The sequence below is a fragment of the Bos grunniens genome, chromosome 15, assembly GCF_055505025.1.
Source record: "Bos grunniens cultivar Pamir isolate PY7600 chromosome 15, Bosgru_T2T1.0, whole genome shotgun sequence".
NCBI classification, from domain to species: domain Eukaryota; kingdom Metazoa; phylum Chordata; class Mammalia; order Artiodactyla; family Bovidae; genus Bos; species Bos grunniens.
In genome coordinates, this window is record NC_141179.1 from 72,149,323 (window position 1) to 72,164,894 (window position 15,572).

Here is a 15,572-nt window from a genome sequence, read left to right on the forward strand (position 1 = left end):
CTGACTTCCTTTAAGATGGACTGGTTGGATCTCCTTGCAGTCCAAGGGACTCTCAAGAGTCTTCTCCAACTTTGAACCAAAGTTCAAAAGCTTCAATTCTTTGGCATTCAGTTTTCTTTATAGTCCAACTCTCACATCCAAACATGACTACTGGAAAAACCATAGCTTTGACTAGATGGACCTTTGTTGGCAAAGTAATGTCTCTGCTTCTTAATATGCTGTCTAGATCAGTCATAGCTTTTCTTCAAAGGAGCAAGCTCTTTTAATTTCATGGCTGCAATCACCTCATCTGCAGTAATTTTGGAGCCCCCAAAATTAAAGTCAGCCACTGTTTCCCCCGTTTACCCATCTATTTGCAATGAAATGATGGGACTGGATGCCATGATCTTAGTTTTTTTAATGTTGAGTTTTAAGCCAACTTTTTCACTTTCTTCTTTCATTTTCATTAAGAGGATCTTTAGTTCCGCTTCACTTTCTGCCATAAGGGTGGTGTCATCTGCATATCTGAGGTTATTGATATTTCTCCTGGCAGTCTTGATTCCAGCTTGTGCTTCTTCCAGCCCAGCATTTCTGATGATGTACACTGCATATAAGTTAAATAAGCAGGGTGACAATATACAGCCTTGACTACTCCTTTCCCAATTTGGAACCAGTCTGTTGTTTCATGTACAGTTCTAACTGTTGCTTCTTGACCTGAATACATATTTCTTAAGAGTCACGTTGGGTGGTCTAGTATTCCCATCTCTTTAAGAATTTTCCAAATTTTGTTGTGATCCACACAGTCAAAGGCTGTGTCATAGTCAATAAAGCAGAAATAGATGGTTTTCTGGAACTGTCTTGCTTTTCTGATGATCCAACGGATGTTGGCAATTTGATCTCTGGTTCCTCTGCCTTTTCTAAATCCAGCTTGAACATATGGAAGTTCACGGTTCACGTATTGCTGAAGCCTGGCTTGGAGAATTTTGAGCATTACTTTGCTAGCATGTGAGATGAGTGCAATTGTGGGGTAATTTGATCATTCTTTGGCATTGTGTTTCTTTGGGACTGGAGTGAAACTGACCGTTTCCAGTCCTGTGGCCACTGCTGAGTTTTCCATATTTGCTGGCATATTGAGTACAGCACTTTTATAGCATCATCTTTTAGAATTTGAAATAGCTCAGCTGGAATTCCTTCACCTCCACTAGCTTTGTTCATAGTGATGCTTCCTAAGGCCCACTGGACTTTGCACTACAGGATGTCTGGCTCTAGGTGAGTGATAACACCATCGTGGTTATCGGGGTCATGAAGATCTTTTTTGTATAGTTCTTCTGTGTATTCTTGCCACCTCTTCCTAATATTTTCTGCTTCTGTTAGGTCCACACCATTTCTGTCCTTTATTGTGCCCATTTTTACATGAAATGTTCCCTTGGAATCTCTTATTTTCTTGGAGAGATCTCTAGTCTTTCCCATTCTATTGTTTTCCTCCAGTTCTTTGTTTTCATCACTGAGGAAGGCTTTCTTGTCTCTTTGCAATTCTTTGGAGCTCTGCATTCAAGGGCATATATCTTTCCTTTTCTCCTTTGCCTTTCATGTCTTTTCTTTTCTCAGCAATTTGTAAGCCCTCCTCAGACACCATTTTTCCTTTTTGCATTTCTTTTTCTTGGGGATGGTCTTGATCACTGCCTCCTGTACAATGTCACGAACCTCCAACCATAGTTCTTCAGGTACTCTGTCTATCAAATTGAATCCCTTGAATCTATTTGTCACTTTCACTGTATAATGTAAGGGATATGATTTAGGTTATACCTGAATGATCTAGTGGTTTTCCTTGGTTAATTGATGCAACTAATGATGTGTAAGTGATCTTGGGTATCCTTCATTCCTCAGTGCCTGAAACTGATAATAAGCTCCATCTATACTTTGAGAGCCTATCAGAGAGCATGGAAGCCCACTCTGGTATTCTTGTCTAGAGAATCTCCACGGACAGAGGAGCCTGGCAGGCTACGTCCATGGGGTCACAAAGGGTCAGACATGACTGGGGGCTAAGCACGGCACACAGCGTACTATAAAAGACTACTATAATGCTCACATGACATTTGTTTTTTGTATAATTACAGATACAGAAGTAAAACCACAGAAAGGAAAAAAAGAAAGTGAAGTACACATAGCTATGTGTATGCAGGAAACTTCTAGTCTTATAAAGGAAAACATCTTCTATCTACTAACTATGGTCTGGGGCAGGTTAATCATGGCTGAGGTGTAGACAGTAAATTTTCTGTTTTTTAATCCAAAGGGAACATACTTTGGAGCCAAATTAATAGTTAGGCTAATAGTTCTGGGCAGCTGGTAGAGGTTGAAGCCTGATGATATCTTGGGGGCAAATTATAAAACAATATCTAAGTGATTCCTCCAGAAGTACTTTCAAATTAATTAAGCCTAGAGACCACAGGGCTGATTTTTTAATGGCCAAATTACCATGAGTAAGATCCAAAATGTCTGAGAAAAATACAAGTGGGCAGTGCTGAGGAAATGGATCTGGTCTTCAGTTTTTAATTTTTCCCCCCCTCTTAAAGATGTGTTCATTCCTCCAGGTGCTTTGGTTCTGTTCATCTTTCATCTAAATCGCCTTGCCTAGAGCCAGAACACACCCAGACTGAGAGTTCAAGCCACAGGGAGAAGAAGGTGGTGACCCTGTCTATGATTTCAAGCAAAAGAGCGAAAGGGAGAAGGGAGCAGTTTATTAAAACTTGAACTAGAAGGAGAGCAAAAGTGTCAATCTAATTCGTGTTTAATGACTGGGCTCAAGTCATAATGTCAGCTCTGGACCGCCAGGGAGGAGGCTGTCTGGTTGGAGAGACAGCACCTGATGAGGGGAGATGACAGGGTGCATTGTCTTGGACTGTCTCTCTTGCGCCAAGTGAGGAAGTGCCAACGCATGCTGATTTTCTTAAGGAAATCATAGAGGAAAGAAAACAGCGACTTTGCCTCCACTCCTCTGCAACCCTGCTCCATGACAACAGTGGCTGAAATTCCCATAGTCTCCTGAGTATCTTTAGTATTAATTTCTATATCCAATATAACTTTATCGACACCAATTTAAAGCAGTATCTCTATGTCCATCCAGAAGAACTGTGGCTGCATCATTTTGGCAGAATTGTGATAACTCAGTTCAGTTCAGTCGCTCAGTCGTGTCCGACTCCTTGCGACCCCATGAATCGCAGCAAGCCAGGCCTCCCTGTCTATCACCAACTCCCAGAGTTCACTCAGACTCACAGGTATTTAAAAAAAAAAAAGCATTGATTTGGACAAAACTGAGTTCACAATCTGACTTTAGAAGTTATTAACTGGATAGTTAAATACATAAACCTGTTTTTATGAAATAACCATTTGGTATGTGGTTGGCTGGATTTCTCTAAGCTTCAGCTATTTCAGCTATCTTTACAATGGAAATATTAACATCTGTCTTTGGGGAATATTGTAAGAATTAGACTTGACAGATGTAAAAGCAACAGCAGAGAGGACCTAAGACATACTAGAAACTCAACCAATGCTAACTTTCTATTATTACCTGGGAAATGTTCAGGGCAAATCATTGCTATGTCCTGAAATTTCTGGCATTTTATTAGGTACAAAATATCACTCTGTACACACCCCATTGGTAAGTATCTACTTACCTGCAGCAGTTTTACGGGTAACTAGGGTGACTTCTTTGTATTAAAGAAGTCGTTACCACAGATACTAGTATTACACTATATACAAATGAAAAACTGGTATTAGAAAAAGTGATATCACATTAGTGAGAGAACTGGCTTCAGCTGCTAATCAGTCCTCCCAGGGCCTGTGGGCATTCCTTTGGGAAGATGATGAGGCCACTTTAGGAAGTAGAGTTCATTCTTGGGACCTGCTTCTCAGATGCCCTTTTACCCCACAGAGGAGACTTTCAATCAAAGTATGAGAAATTGACATTCTTGCCAAATATAAACACACCTCGCCACTGTGGATTAAAGAAAACATTATTTTTTCTCTTTAGTCCTTGAGACCACCACTCTGTGACCATCAAATTGGTATATAGGCCTCTTCTCCCTATAATTGATCTCATGTTTGCTGTATCAGTTTTCTCAGGGTACCCAAATCAATTACCACAGCTTTGGTGGCTTAAGAAGATCAGAAATATATTCTCTCACAATTCTAGAAGCACCAGGAGTCTGAAATCAAGGTGTTGGCAGGGCTGGTTCCTTCTGAGGGTGTTTTCTATGTCTCTCTCCTAAATGCTGGTGGCTGCTGGAAATCTCTGGGATTCCTTGGCTTGTAGACAGGTCAGTTCATCTCTGCCCCCGTCAGTAAATGGCTTCCCCTTCTCTCTGTCTCTGTGCAATAGATCTCCCTCTCCTTTCTCTAAAAATCCAGTCATTAGAATTAGGTCCATCTAAAGCCAAGAGAATTTTCCCAAAATTCTTAATTGCATCTGTGAAGATTATTGTCAAATAAGGTCACATGCACAGATACCCAAGATTAGGATCAGGGCATGTCCTTCTGGCAGACCCTATTTAATCCATTACAGCTGCCTCATGTACTAACAAAGGTTCCACAGATCTTAATTCTTGTCTTTCCACAATCCAGTCTCCATAAGTAACCTAACGATCTTTATAAGTCTAGATCTGATCCCATCACCTTTCCAACTCAAATCAGCCCAGAGGATTTCCACTGCAGATCAGATTAAAACCAACAGCCCTGGTCTGTAGGATAGAGTCCACAGAACAAAACCTCAGCATTTTTCTCCCCACTTCTTCCTCAACTGTCCCTTCCTCCTCTCTGATTCTCTGTATTCCACAAAGGTATCAAAACTTTTTTTTATTATTGTTTTTTCTGTTCACAGACTTCTCCTATATTGACAACAGCTGGTTCCTGTTATTATTATAAGGTTGTCTTGCACCCTAAACATTTCAGTTCAGATGTCACTTTCATAAAGGAACTGTCCTTCACCAAGCTACCCGAACTGGCTCCTACTCCTCACGGTCACTTTGTCCTAGAACCTGCTTTCCACCCTTCAAGGATGCATCACAAGCTAAAATCACATTCAAGTACATTAGTTTGCTCGTTCAGTGTCATTCCACTAGAATGTAAGCGTCATGACAGCAGGGACTGTTTTGCAATCACTGTTTTGCCATCAGTATTTGAAGCTCAGTTGGTATTTAATTACTTTTTGTTGTTGAATAAATGAAAGAATGGTGAAGTAAGTCAGAAAGAGGAAAAGCAAATGCCATATATTAGCACATGTATGAGGAATCTAGAAAAATAGTATAAATAATCCTATTTGCAAAGCAGAAACAGAGACACAGACGTAGAGAACAAATGGATGGACACCAGGAAGAAACATAGGGAGGTGTGGGAGGAATTGGGAGGGTGAGATTGATACACCTACAGAGTTGACACCATAAAAGAGATACTAAGGAAAACCTACATTATAGCACAGAAACTCTGCTTAACGCACTGTGGTGATCTGAATGGGAAGGAAGTCCAAAAGGAAGAGGAGACGTTTATTGTTGTTATTCAGTCACTCAGTCGTGTCTGACTCTTTGCGACCCCATGGACTGCAGCGGGCCAGGCTTCCCTGTCCTTCACCGTGACCTGGAGCTTGCTCAACTTCATGTCCATTGAGTCAGTGATGCCGTCCAGCCATCTCATCCTCTGTCATCCCCTTCTCCTCCTGCCTTCAATCTTTCCCATCATCAAGATCTTTTCTAATGAGTCAGTTCATCATATCAGGTGGCCAAAGTATGGGGGCTTAGGTTCAATATCAGCCCTTCCAGTGAATGTTCAGGATTGATCTCCTTTAGGATGGACTGGTTTGATCTCCTTGCAGTCCAAGGGACTCTCAAGAGTCTTCTCCAACACCACAGTTCAAAAGGATCAGTTCTTTGGCACTCAGCCTTGTTTATATATAGACAGATAGATAGATATATGGCTGATTCATTTTGCTGTGCAGTAGAAACTAACACAACTTTGTAAAGCCACTAAACTCCAATAAAACTGATTTTTTTTAAAAAAAATGTATGAAAGAATGACATCTTGTTTCAAAGGAAAGAGGGACAGAGAGAAAAGAAGTAATGAGCATTGTTAAGTCAGTACCATATCTTTAATTATCTTGTTTACATATATTCATTCTTTTCATTTTCACATCAATTTTATGATATAGGTTCTATTCTTTCTCTTACATGCGATGCAGAGATGACTTTCCCAAAGTCACATAAATAGGAAAACAAAGCTTTCACTCAACCCAGATCTCCTTGGCTCCAGGGAACAAGATCTTTAAACCAACTCTATTCCACAGAGAAAGTGAATAAGGAATGTGGAGTTTTAAGTCAACATGGAAACATACTATAGAAAGTGGGTTCCTGGTATGGATGCTGTGACTTTCTAAGTGAATTCTTCTCAGGCATTCACAAAAAGAACAGTGGTCTACACTGGCCTCTTGGTGATGCTATGAATTCCCGTGGATTTGGGGTGGAGGAAACACTGGGATACAGAAAGAGCTAACCAGTGTTTCAGCAAGTTAGCTCAAAATAACTGGGGTGGGTGTTTGCTTTTCACATGGGTAAATTTAATTAGCTTTGTGGGTGGCTCAGAACTGATACAGACCTCCTCTGGCTGTGGTACAAAATTATCCAGGGCCACATTTAGCATTTCTCAAAACATGCCTCGATCTCCATCAAACTCGCATGTGCCTCCATCAGGAGAATTTTGAACCAGTACAGAGAAAATTAAATTTAAAATAAATTTAATAAAGTATTTCTTCAACTCTATAATCTGCACTTAGAAAATTATCATCTCTTGGTACATACAATTACAATATATTTGAAAAGCCTTTTCAAACCACGTTAGCTGCTGTGGTTTGTTAATGAAACACACACACACACTCCATAGCACTTATAAAAGGGAAAATATTAAGTGCTGAAACAATATTTTAAAGAATTAAAGTGAAACTACTCCCTTGAGTAAAACAGATGCTTTCTCTACTCCTTGGCTTTGAAGAAAGAAGATATGCTTATTACCACTTGCCTCTTACCCTACCTGATTTTTGAACGTTTATAGCACACATAATCAGAAATGTCAATAAATCGCAGGGCATTTATTTTCTAAATCATTATTTACGAATCAGAAATATGACTTAGATTATTCCGTTCCCAAGCAGATCCAGCTGAATAAAGGGACTAAGGATTGGGACCTTGTGCTCAGTTGCTAAATTGTGTCCAACTCTTTGCAACCCCATGAACTGACACCTGGGAGTTACATTCCTCTGTCCCTGGAATTTTGCATCAAGAATACTAGAATGGGTTGTCATTTACTTGTCCAGGGTATTTTCCTGCCCCAGGGATTGAACCCCTGCCTCCTGCATTGGCAGAGAGACTCTTTACCACTGGGCTACCTGGGAAGCGGCCAGAAACTAGACAGCTCTAAATGTGAGCATAACACTTGGTTCACACGAGTGTGTACATATTCAACAATTGCTTATTAAGACTTTCTATGAACTAGTTACCGATCAGACAGTAGAAACAAAGCTTCTGCCTTCCTAGAGCTCATATTCCAGGAATGGAAGCAGAATATACATACATATATATATATATATATATATATAATAGGTAGAAAACACAATTTCAGGCAGTTGCTAGTGCTATCAAGAAAAAGTAAAGCAGTAATGCAGGCGTACAGTGATGGCAAGGCACTGATGGACATTTGAACAGAGATCTGGGAAAGTGAGGCGCAGCAGAGATCCACATAATTGAGGGAAGGGCTTTAGAAACGGGGACAGGAAATATAAATGACTTGGTTTGCATGTCAGGAAACAGCAGGGGGTTGAAGTGGCTGGAGAATTGAAAGTAAATGGGAAGAACATTGAGAAGAGAGACTGGAGAGGTGGATCATGTCAGATCCACCTAGATCTTAATATGTAACATCTAGAACATGTAAGGCCTGGTTGGGTAAGACGAGGGTCTGGTCTTTCCTTCTACCTCTGGAGGAAATCCAGTGGGTGGTTTTTAATAGCTGAGGAACATGATCTAACATTTTTGCAAGTACAGCTGCAACTTCTCTGCAGGGAATCAACTGAAAAGGATCACAAGCCAAAGATAAAAGCCCGGAGATGTCACTGCTCTGGTCCAGTGGCTGTGACTTGGATGGGGTGAGGGGGGCATCTAACATGGTAGTGGAGGCAGTCAGACTGGACCGTGCTTGCTGCTGGGATGATGCGGACAATGAGCGAAAGGGAGGCATGCTCTCCAGACTTCTAACCTGAATGAAAGGTAATACCATTTATCTCAGGGGAGGAATTTGCCACTCTAGTAAAATGAAAAGCAAAAAATAAGCAATATTTAATGAATGACTGCTTCCTCTCCATTACCATCCTTTCACATACAGAAACAGGACAGGGGCCCATTCCTTTCTTCCTTCCTTCTTTCTTTACTTCCTTCCTTCCTGAAAGGGGTGAGGGGAGTATTAAGTCAATCACCCTGCTTTGCTCAGAATGATTTAAAGGCAGCACCCTGGGAATATAAAACATATCAGGGGAGTATAAATTAGAAATAGAGTAAAACTGGTCTCTGGCTCTACAGTTTCACCGTTAAGAATTTCTCCCAAGCAGAGACACAATGGATTATGTGAAGATAATACAAGGAAGGGTGCTCAGTGCTACACTGTTTGTTAAAGAAAAAAATTTGGAATGACATAGCCAAATTAGTCATTAGTCAAGGGTGCTCAGTGCTACACTGTTTGTTAAAGAAAAAAATTTGGAATGACATTAGCCAAATTAGCATTATTAAAATCACTACTATAACTACTATAAGATCAGAAATACTAATATTACATGCAATGGATATAGGAAGGTGTCACCATATATTGTATAGAAGAAAATTCAGGTTACAAAAGAGCATGCAAAGCATCAATTCTCTCTATAAATAAATAAACATATACACAGGAAAAAAATCTGTAAGTCTAGACACCAAATCATTAAAGGCGATTATCCTTGGCCTGAGAAAGGATGGGATAAGTTTAATTAAAATTTATGGGCTGACTTATAATAAAAAACGTTATCAGACCCATGACAAAAAGTTATTTCTAAAGTGAGGGAGTGAAATAAGAGGAAAAATAAACAAGTATGTGCAAAGGGAAACTGTGAGTAAGCCTGAGAATATGAACTATAGAAGTCTACCCACCTGCTAAAGGGGGCACTCAAACGGAACTCTAAAAAAGATAGCACCCAAGACAGACCTTAGTAGCTACAAAATTCACCATATCCAGAAATAAAAATGAATATCATTAGTGCGAGCAGTGTGAGCCTGGACACATCCAGGCCCTTCGTGACCTGTGGGCCCCTGGCTCTAGGGATTCTCAGGGGTCTCTTCCCAGCTACTACCACACAGGTGAGCTAGGCTGTGTTCGTTCCTTGCACACATCAATCTCATTTCCCTCTCAGGTGGTTGGCACACATGCCTATCTCAACAGCCCTCCTTATACTATATCAGTGCTAACTGAAGAATTACTTGTTTCCCCAATAATAAATAATTAATTTATAACTCCTTCTTAACATACACAAAATGTGTAATTACAAATTTATGAAACCACTATCTTCTCCATTAGATGGTATGGTAGACAAAAGTAATGCCCCTCCCCTCAAACTATGCTGCTGCTGCTGCTGCTGCTAAGTCGCTCTGGTAGAACCTGGGAACACACTACTGGATGGCAAAAAGGATCTTACAGGTGTGATTAAATCAAGAATAGAGCTGGGAGATGAGGCTGGATCATCTGAGTGGATCCAGTGTAGCCACAATATTCCTCAGGAATAAAAAAGGGAGGAAGCAAGCAAAGGGAAAGAGAAGAAGAGATGAGATAACAGAATTAGATATTGGAATGCTGTGGAACCACACACAATGCATGCGGGCAGTCTCCAAAAGCTGGAAAAAGCAAGGATGTTGCTTCTCCTTTAGATACTCCAGAAGAACACAATGCTGCTGATGTCTTGCTTTCAGCCAAGGTCAGACGTCCAACCTCCAGAAATGTAAGATAAAATTCTGTGTTAAGGTGTTTTTTTGTTTTTTCTAATTTTGGCCACACCTCGAGGCATGTGGGATCTTAGATCAAACCCATGATCCCTGCATAGGAAGTTCAGAGTCTTAACCACTGGACAGCCAGAGGGAAGCTCAATACTGCAGATGAAACTATTCGCAAAGCAGAGACACAGACAGAGGGAACCAACTTATAGACACCCAGCGGGGAAGGGGAGGTGGGACAGACTGGCAGATTGGGGTTGACATATACACACTATTACCTACAAAATAGATAACTAATGAGAACCTGCTGTATGGCACAGCTGGAAAAGGAAGGTACAATCTGTTTGTAGGACATATGTTAAGTTAACCTTAAAAATGCATTCCAGTACACACTGGTGGTGGTGGTTTAGTCACTAAGTCATGTCCAACTCTTGTGACGCCATGGACTATAGACAAATACTGTATGATTTCACTTATATGAGGCACCTAGGAGAGTCACATCATAGAGTCAGAAAGTACACTGGTAGATACCGGGGCTGGGGAGTCGGGGGTGAGGAGAGGGAACAGGGAGTTAGTGTTTAAGGGGGACAGAGTTTCATTTCAGGAAGGTGAACATTTCAGGAGATGGATGATGGTGACAGTCACACAACAATACGACTGTTCTTAGTCTACTGAACTCTATAGTTAAATATGGTTACAATAGTATGTTTTATATTATGTGACTTACCACAGTAAAAAAAAGTGTAAAAAAAATAAAATTGTATCCTTTGTCTATGGCCATTTGTTAAAGCAACAACAGAAAACTAACACAGATGTAAAAGAATCTTGAGGGCAAGAACCTTATCCATCTGGTTCACTACTTTTGTTCACTACTAGATCCACAGCATTTAACAGGGGGCTTTGCACACTGAAGGTAATTTATAAATATTTGTTGAATGCTAAATAGTGGAGCAAATCAAGCAGCATTTATTACCCAACCAATTTTCCCAATTAAAATGAGAGAGAAATGCTAAAATGGCAAATAATGAAACATTTTAAAAAACATGACCTATCACTTATATGAACTTCTCATACATCACTAATTTACATAAATTGAATATCACTGGTAGTTACATTCAATTATTAAGAACACCCCAAAATTCACACACAACTTTAAGAATAAGCATCTGGGTGGATTATTTGTTTTATAAGATTTTCTAGAACTTTAGGGAAAATGTTACATTGGAAAATATATTTCCACACTAGCTGTCAAAAGTAAAGATATGAGATTAATTACCTCCTTACTTTGCTATTGCCATCCTCTGTCAGTTACTGTTATTGCTTTGACCTACTTACCAGCTCAGTTCACCAGCAACACAGTAATGAAGTCCAGGGACAAGCCCAGAAGGTGGGGACTGAGTTAGACTTCCAGGGAAAGTAGAACATCAACAAAGAGCACAGTGACAAGCAGCACCTGCCAGTTGATTTGTGATGTTTAAGATGCGGCCTGCAATTGCATGAAATTTTCTCAGAGACCCAGAAATTTGGCTCCTGTTATCACGCTTTGTTGCTTCTGTTCAGATTTAATGAGGAGTTTGAACTTTCTAGCACCCATTTTAAATGTTTTCGGCAGTGGCAGTGGGTCTCCAACTTGAGCGTAGATTAGAATCTTCTGAAAGATTCATGTTCCCAATTGCCAGGCCCCTCCCCCTGCGCTCCTGATTCAGTAGGTTTCTGCTAGGATCCGGGAATTTGCAATTCAAGACTCACAAGCGATGCTGCGACTGCTCCAGGGAAATCACTGCTGAAGTGGAGGCTCTTGCTGTCCCGCCCAGATCTCCTTTACCAGGTGACCTGAGTGGGGATTGAGAGCAATTATCAGCAGCTCTGTTTTCTGTTTTTGTTTGTTTGTTATCTGAAAGGATTGCCCAGCCAAAAGAAATCACTTTTCTGGGGGCTTCAGGAATATCACTTGTCTTACTGCATCCCATCTCTCTCTCTCTCTCTCTCCCTCTCTCTCTCTCTCTCTCTCTCTCTCTCTTGCTCGCTCTCACACACACACACATACACACCATGGCAATGACTGGTTGATATGGCTGCAAAAGGCCAACCGCTTTGCTTTCAGTTGTATTCTTTGTGCCACAATTCAAGCACACAGGGCAGACGAAAGCCACACTCTGGTTGCCACAGTGTGGCCACACTCCACTGCTTAGCTCATTTTTCCTTGCCGCATTCTGCTTCTCTCACTCTCCTGCCCCTGAGAGCATGTCCTCAGTAAGTCACTTGCACAAGAATTCTCATTTCAGCCTCTGCTGCCAGAAACCCAGACCTATGTCATTTTCCTTTTGGTCATATGGCAGCCTAGCTGAATACATTGATGACCAGCTGGCTCCCTGGACACCAGAATTAGAATAAATATCTTTAATTACCAACATAAAATGAATGCAATGTCCCTTGTAGCACACAGGAGCCCTTGATACATAAAATGTAACTGCCCATAATTTTTCAACCCCCTCGTCCACTCCAAACAAAACACATTTATTAGATTCTTTCAGATCTAACTCAAAATGTTATTTCCTGTAGAAGACTCGGTTTTTTCTGACCTCTCCTTTTAAGGCTGACTTCACTGTTTTACATTGTCAGAATTCCTGATCCATCAACAGCACAGCACACATCATGGTTTTCAGTAAATAGTTGATAATATGCTTTAATTTAATATCTTTCTCTCTGTTAGACTGTGAGCTCCAGAAAAGTAAGAAATAATTGGAATGCCTAGTATAGTATGGACACCATACTCCTTTGTTGAACGAACAAATGCCTAATGGAATGGATAGTTTTGAAAGAGTTGGAGATTTCCATGTTCTCACCAGGAAGGTCAGACTTCATCATCTAGTGAGCGGCAAAGATGTTCAACACGGGAAAAGGTAAGTGTACCCTCTTGCAGTAGTCATGGACTGATATGAGAGTTGGACCATAAAGAAGGCTGAGTGACAAAGAATTTATGCTTTCAAACTGTGGTGCTGGAGAAGACTCTTGAGAATCCCTTGGACAGCAAGGAGATCAAATCAGTCAATCCAAAAGAAAATTAACCTTCAATATTCATTGGAAGGACTGACACTGAAGCTGAAGTTCCAATACTTTGGCCAAGTGATGTGAAGAGGGAACACATTGGAAAAGACCTGATTCTGGGAAAGACTGAAGGCAGGAGGAGAAGGGGACGACAGAGGATGAGATGGCTGGATGGCATCACCGACTCAATGGACATGAGTTTGAGCAAAGTCCAGGAGATGGTGAAGGACAGGGAAGCTTGGCGTGCTGCAGTCCATGGGGTCACAGAGTTGGACACAACTTAGTGACTGAACAACAACACTCAACCCTCAGACTACATAGAAGAAGACTTTATTCACTGAACAAGGAGTCCAAAGTGAGAGGAGAAATAGGAAGTTTTGGAATTAAGTATTTATTTACTTCTAAGAATACTAACTTGGCACATTGTGTTCATAATTTACATTTAGGTTTCTAAGTAAAAGCCTGAAATTAATAATATCAAACTGTGACTTCATACTGTGGGCCATGCTCAACCTACTTTGACTTGTGCCCGATGAAATTATAATACATTTAGCATTGTGTTTATTACATAGGCAGATGGATATCATTAGGGACAAATTTTCCTTACTTTATGCTATAATGTGCATTTTTACAATGGTTTCACATTTGCCAGATAATCAAAGACTATGATAAAAGGATGCATATTATAGTTCTCTCCATGCCCTTTCTAGTACAGAAGTGTCAAATCATAACATTACAACAATAAATCTTGACACATGTCTCCTGTAAAAATCTGTTTTGAACTAGAGCATGAGAAAGATAGAAAAGCTAGGAAATCTAATGAATAATTTTTGGAAAGCTAACTAAGTGAAGAAAATGCAAACCAAAGACATTAAAAATCAATTTAGAAACAAATAGCATTTTGTCAGACTTAAGAATTATTCATTAGGGGCTGAAGGTACATCTTATCACCAAGAAAACATAAGAAAATGAAGCTTAACAAAAGTAATTAACAATGTCTAGTAATTTATTTTTTCTTTCTATTGTATTTTCAAATAATCTAACTTAAACACATACTTACATACATATACATAATACCACACAGGCACACTCTTCCTGGGAATAAATCAAGTCACCCCCAGTAGTGCTAAAATTCAAAGTGCCATGCTGGAGAGCATTAAGGAATTTACTGAAATGGATGTGAACTGCCTCCTCTGAGTCATCAGGTTTTAAATAGAAATGAGATAGTAAATTTCTGCCCGCATCACACTGTGTGTCTTCTCTGATTCACTACTCTCATTCATCTTGATGCTCTCTAATTTGTAAAGAGGCAGGCGATGTATAAATATTCATGGCAGCTCTGGAAATAGACCGCACAGCGCTCAGTCTTCCGTTAGAAATGGGCAGAACGTCAAAGAGAGCTGGGGATGTGTCTCAAAAATGACACAGTTGGCTTGTCACTGGATGAGGAAAAAAGAGTGGCTTGATTGTGCTGGAGAGAATTTCACAGCTGGATCTATGAGCAGGCCCCCTGACGATGGCTTAGGATGGCAGTTCTCCAATCTGCTACACATCTGGATCACCTGGGGATGATTTTAAATGACTCATGCTTAAGTCCTGAGCCCAAAGATTTTGAATTAGTACATCTTGGATAAAATCTGGGCATTGACTTTTTTTTTTTTCAATTTGTAAGAGGTTCTCCTATTTCACCTGGATCAAGAACTGGTTCAGTCAATGGCAAGGAGGATTAAGTCCTTAGTCTCTGGGCATCACATTCAGGGTGAAAATTCAAACAATCAACAACAACAACAAAACCCTACAATCAATATAGTATATATGTCTTTTTTTCTTTTCTTTTCTTGGTTGCACTGGGTCTTCAGTGCATGCAAGGGCAGGCTTAGTTTCCCTGTGGCATGTGGAATATCGTTCCCCAACCAGGGATAGAACCCATGGCCTCTGCATTGCAAGGTGGATTCTCAACCACTGGCACACTGCCTCACCAAGGAAGTGCCTTTGATATAGTATTTATGTTGTCATAGAAATGTTACCAGGGTATAGTGGAGAACAAAACTGGGAGTGGGTGACTAGGTCATTCTATTTCATAATTATGGGGAAGAATTCTCCAAAGCTGAGTCAAAGCTTTGGTCTTTCCAGTAGTCATGTGTGGATGTGAGAGTTGGACCATAAAGAAGGCTGAGCACCGAAGAATGGATGCTTTTGAACTGTGGTGTCGGAAAAGCCTTTTGGGACTTCCTTGGACTGCAAGGAGATCAAACCAATCAATCCTAAAGTAAATCAGTCCTGAATATTCACTGGAAGGACTGATGCTGAAGCTGAAGCTCCAGTACTTTGGCCACCTGATGTGAAGAGCCAACTCTTGGGAAACACCCTGATGCTGGGAAAGATTGAAGGAGGAAGAAAAAGGGGATTAAAGAGGATGAGATGGTTGGATGGCACCACTTTCTCAATGGACATGAGTTTGAGCAAACTCAGGGAAATGGTAACGGACAGGGAAGCCTGGTG

The 15,572-nt window shown here is 40.5% G+C and overlaps 1 protein-coding gene across 5 annotated transcripts in view; it reads right to left on the minus strand.

Annotated features, from left to right (window-relative positions):
* Nucleotides 1–15,572, minus strand: part of LRRC4C (leucine rich repeat containing 4C) — a 1,485,185-nt gene that overhangs the window by 1,200,316 nt on the left and 269,297 nt on the right. The window contains exon 2 of one of the 5 annotated variants that reach the window (XM_086338675.1): nt 11,358–11,855. The exons of the other annotated variants lie outside the window; for them this stretch is intronic. The gene's annotated coding sequence lies outside the window, so the exon portion shown is untranslated. The remainder of the gene's footprint in view (nt 1–11,357; nt 11,856–15,572) is intronic. 5 annotated transcript variants of the gene reach the window in all.